At 35.2% G+C, this 5,441-nt stretch overlaps 1 pseudogene; it reads left to right on the forward strand.

Annotated features, from left to right (window-relative positions):
* Nucleotides 1–3,206: 3,206 nt before the first annotated feature.
* On the forward strand, nucleotides 3,207–5,196 carry LOC141496600 (heterogeneous nuclear ribonucleoprotein D-like pseudogene; annotated as a pseudogene).
* Nucleotides 5,197–5,441: the final 245 nt, after the last annotated feature.

Here is a 5,441-nt window from a genome sequence, read left to right on the forward strand (position 1 = left end):
CAGTAAAAGGAAAAAAAATGCAATCCAGTAAGTTGAAACTGGCTACATCCCAGCATGGGAGTAAAAAAAAAAGATTCTCATAAACCTTGAGAAATGTAACTCTAACAGAGAGAATACACTTAGCCAGAAATGATGGATATTCATGACCTATCCATGAGACTGCTATCTAATGGGATGTAACTGGCTTTATCCCCACTTGAGAGAAAGACTCTAATAACTCTCAGGAATTTTGACTCTATTCGATAGAATATACAGAACTAAAAGGGACAGGCACTTAGAATTTTCTATGACTTAGATAGAATGATCTAAAAAAAAACCACTACTGCCAGAAAAAGGGGGACAGGAAAGAGATAGGAGGAGGGAAGGGATTGAATGGGGTAAATCTCATTACACTAAGAGGTACAAAAAACCTATGGTAATAATGGGGAAGAAGGGAGCAGAGGAGAAATACCTGAATCTTCTTCTCATCAGACTTGGCTTAAAGTCAACCTATACATACTCAGTTAACTTATAAAACATCTAACCTTTCAAGTAATAAAAGGGGAAAAGGGGAGGGGGATGGAGAAAGGGAAGGGGAGTGGGGGAAATAAGGGGAAATAACAAAAGGAAGGGAAGGGAAAAGGGAAAAAGGGAAAGGGGAAAGAAAGAGGAGGGTGTGATATAGGAGGGCAAACACACTGAAGGGGGTGGTTTTCAGACTCAAAAGACTGGGGAATATGGATAAAAGGAGGGAAGAGGGAAAAATACAAACAGAGGGAAGAGAGCATGGAGGGCAATAAAGAATTAGTAATCATAACCTTGAATGTGAATGGGATGAACTGTCTCTTAAAACGTAAGCAAATAGCAGAGTGGATTAGAAACCAGAATCCTACAATATGCTACTTACAAGAAACTCATCTGAAGCAGTAAAGGTAAAAGGTTGGAGCAAAATATATTTTGCTTCAGCTGAAGTAAAAAAAGCAGGGGTAGCAATCCTTATCTCAGACAAAGCAGCAGCAAAAAGAGATAGTGTTAAAAGAGATAAGGAAGGATACTTTATCCTCCTAAAAGGTACCATAGACAATAAAGTCATTTCAATATTGAATATATATGCACCCAGTGGGATAGCACCCAAATTCTTAGAGAAGAAGCTGAAAGAATTACAGGAAGACATAGACAGCAAAACTCTACTAGTGGGAGACCTCAACCTCCCGCTATCAGATCTAGATAAATCAAATCATAAAACAAACAAGAAAGAAATTAGGGAGGTAAATAGATTGTTATAAAAATTAGTTATGGTAGACTTATGGAGGAAACTGAATGGGGATAGAAAGGAATATACCTTTTTCTCTGCAGTACATGGAACTTATACAAAAATTGACCATGTACTACGACATAAAAACCTAATGATCAACTGCAGAAAGGCAGAAATAGTGAATACATCTTTCTCAGATCACAATTCAATAAAAGTCATATGCAATACTGGGCCAAGGAGATATAGACCCAGAGCAAATTGGAAACTGAATGACCTCATTTTAAAAAATGAGTGGATCAAAAAACAAATTATAGAAAGAATTAACCATTTTATCCTAGATAATGATAATAATGAAACAACATACCAAAACCTATGGGATTCATTCAAAGCAACTCTCAGGGGATATATTATAGCTCTAAATGCTTATATGAATAAATTGGAGAAAGAGGAAATCAAATCAATGAACTAAATATGCAACTAAAAAAAATTAGAGAAAGAACAAATCAAAAATCCCCAATTAAGTATCACGTCAGATTCAGAAGGTACAAGGCAGAGAAGAAAAGCTATAGACCATTTTGTCAAGTGTTACTGAAATCATTCTGGCATTCCTTTCATAATATGTCTCTGTTTTTCTCTTCCCTAAAAGTCTTCCTCTTGTAACTAATAATAATAATAATAATAATAATAATATAAATCAATAATTTTAAAGAAGATCAACTTTAACCACTTATGACAACACTCCACACCCATAGTTTTCTACCTATTCAATGACAGAGGATGCCATTTTCATTTCTTTTTTTCTGGAACCAAGCTTATATAATGTTGTACTAATATTGAATATTTTTTAATCTTTCCATTTGTATTATTTTCTGAATTGTTATAAGATAGACCTTATGGTCTTGAGGTCTCCATGACAGTCCCTCCCAAAGGGAGGCAGTGATTTATAGAACATACTCATGGAAAAATACTGACCATAATATTTTTGAAGGTAGATACAGTTAGGTACCTCAAATACTATTTTGTCTATCACCAATTTGTTTTTCCTCCATGATATGCTGAACCCTAAAATAATATTTTGCCCTAATCCTGAGATATGCCATCTGACCAAGTCCAAAGATGCCGTGTAAAATCATAGTATAATAACTTTACTCTTAAAACCATACTTTTTACTGGACTATCCCCTGCCCTTCAGACTGAATGGAACTCTGGCCTCTGTGCTCCCCAAACACAGCCCTGCTCATGTGAATAATATTCTATGTTAATATGCATGCCTGAATTGTATTTGGAGTATCTTTTTTCCTCTTTCCCCTCTTCCCCATTGCTTACAATAAAGCTTTACATTGAACTGACTCAGATTGTTTTACACAGGATTCTCAACACCTGACCTCATTAAACGGCTGTTTCCCATCACCATCTTTCCCACCATGTCTCTGAGTGACCAGTAGGCCATAGACTTCAACGTGAATGCCATTTTTTTTTCTTTAGCTCTGGTCTTTTCATCAAAAATGTTTGGATGTCCTCTATTCCATTAAAAATTCATTAGCTCTGAAATATTGCACTCAGTTTTGTGAGCAGGTTATTCTTAGTTTGCACCTAGTTCTTTGCCAACTGGAACACCATATTTCAAGCTCTCTCTTCCTTCAACATGGAAGCTACTAGATTTTTTTTGATCCTTTCTATGACTCCATGATATCTGAATTATTTCTATCTGTTTTCTTGTTCCTTGACTTGAGAGTTTTGTAATTTGATTATAACATTCCTGGGAATTTTCACTTTGAGAATTTTTTAGGAGGTGTTGGATGGATTCTTTCAATTTCTATTTCACCCACTACCTGTGGCAATTTTTCTTGATATTTTCTTGAAAAAATGATTTATACTCTTCTATCATCATTTTAAATCTGGCTCTTTAAAGTGTATCCCCACAATGACTCCCTCTCCATGCAACCTATCCTTGACTAATCACTCTACTGCCATGACGGATGTGAATGACTATGGCAAGATGGAGGGCTCCAGAATCATGGGGAGCAAAACCCAGCAGATTGTTGTTTATCTTAAATACAAGCATTTGTACAAACAAAACTAATGCAACCAAGATTAGAAAGAAAGCAGAAAGCTGGGAAACAATCTTTATGACAAGTATGTCTGATAAAGGTCTTATTTCTCAAAATCATAGAGAACTTATCTTTATAAGAATACTAATCATTTTATAATTAATAAATAGCCAAAGGATATGAGCAGGTACTTTTTAGATGAAGAAATCTATAGTCAGATGATAAAGTTCTCTAAATCACTCTTAATTAGAGAAATTCAGATTAAGACAACTCTGAGGTACCACCTATCAGATTAGCTAATATTACAAAAAAGGAAAATGATGAATGTTGGAGATACTTTGGGGAAATTGGGGAAATCATGCACTATTGATGGAATTGTGAACTGATTCAAATCATCCATAGAGCAATTTGGAACTGTGCCCAAAGGACAACCAAATTGTACATACATATATCCAGCAATTGCACTGCTAGGTCTGAATGCAAAAGAGAGCACAAAAAGGGGAAAAGGACCTATGTATGAAAAAAATATATAGCAACCTTTTCATGGTGGAAAAATATTGGGAACTAAGGGGCTGCCCATCAACTGGGGGAATGGCTGAATAAGTTGGGTGTGAATGAATGTAATGGAATACTATTATGCAATAAGAAAAGATGAACAGATAGAGTTCAGAAAAACCTGGAAAAACTTGTACAAACTGATGCAAAGTGAGGTGAACAGAACCAGGAAAATATTGTACAACATCAGCAACATTGTGTGGTGGTCAATTATCAGCTCTCCTCTGCAACACAAGGATCCAAGACAAATAGAAAGGCCTTGCAAAGAAAAATGCTATCCATGAAGAAACGATGCTCTCTAAATGAAGGCTAAAACATATTTTTCACTTCATTCCTTTACATGTTTTTTCTTTTGATTTATTCTTTCTTTCACAATTGTGATTAATATAGAAATATGTTTTACATGATAGCACATGTATAACCTATTAAATTGCTGTCATTTTAGGAAAAGGAGAGGAGAGAGAAAAATTTGGTACTAAAAATCTTGTAAAGATGAATGATAAAAATTTTCTTGAAATGTAATCGGGAAAAAATAAATATTTTAAGAAGAACCAGCAGGACAATGATAAAATGTGTACTGGTCTAAGTAGGGATATAAGCAAGAAATATCTCACTGAATACTACTCTCATTTTGGATAAGCTGTAGATTACACAATTAAAACAGAATCCATCATGAGAAGATTGAGGGAATTCAGATTTGTGCTTTTCAAAGATGCAGCCTGTGTCAATAAGATCTCAGAACTTAAAGAATATAAGCTGGATGGCAAATTGATAGACTCCCAAGGTGGATAAAGCTTTAACGGTAAAGGAGCACCCCCCCAAAAGTATGCTTCAGCAGACTGAGCCCAGATATACCTAAAGAACAAATCAAAGGATATTTTGGAGTTTTTGGAGAGATAGAGAATATTAAACTTCCTTTAAACACAAAAACAAATGAAAAAGAGGATTTTGTTTTGAAGAGCCAGTAAAGAAATTATTAGAAAACAGATATCAGATTACTCCTAGGAAATGTGAAATCAAAGTCATCCATCCCAGAGAGGTATACAGGCAGCAACAGCAAGAACTAAAAGGAACGAGGGGTGCTGAAGCTAGAGGCCAAGGGGACACTAGTGATAATGGCCAAGGACAGCATCAAAACTGGAACTAGGGATTTAATAACTAATATAATCAGGATATGGAAATTAGAATAGTGCTTATGGTGGTGATCAAAACTACAGTGGCTAGGATGGATATGATTATACTGGGTAAAACTATAAGAATTATGGATATGGACAGGGATATGCAGAGAACAATGGTGAACAAAGCACATATGGCAAAGCATACCAAGTAAATGGTAATCATCAAAACAATGACTAGCCATATTAAAGGAAGCCATGGAGAAAACAGGTACAGATACTACAACAGCCTATTTTGCAGGATGATGATATTAAATGAGGAGTCGTCTTCCACTGATCAGAGATGATTATTTTGTGAAAAGACTTTTAGTGTACATGACACAACTATGTCCCATGGTCATATTACTGGGCCTTTGTCATCTGTCATGACTAATGTGGATTTTATATTTATAATAATTTTATTAGTATAATTTCATGTTAAATGGT

Source organism: Macrotis lagotis, chromosome 8, assembly GCF_037893015.1.
Source record: "Macrotis lagotis isolate mMagLag1 chromosome 8, bilby.v1.9.chrom.fasta, whole genome shotgun sequence".
NCBI lineage: Eukaryota > Metazoa > Chordata > Mammalia > Peramelemorphia > Peramelidae > Macrotis > Macrotis lagotis.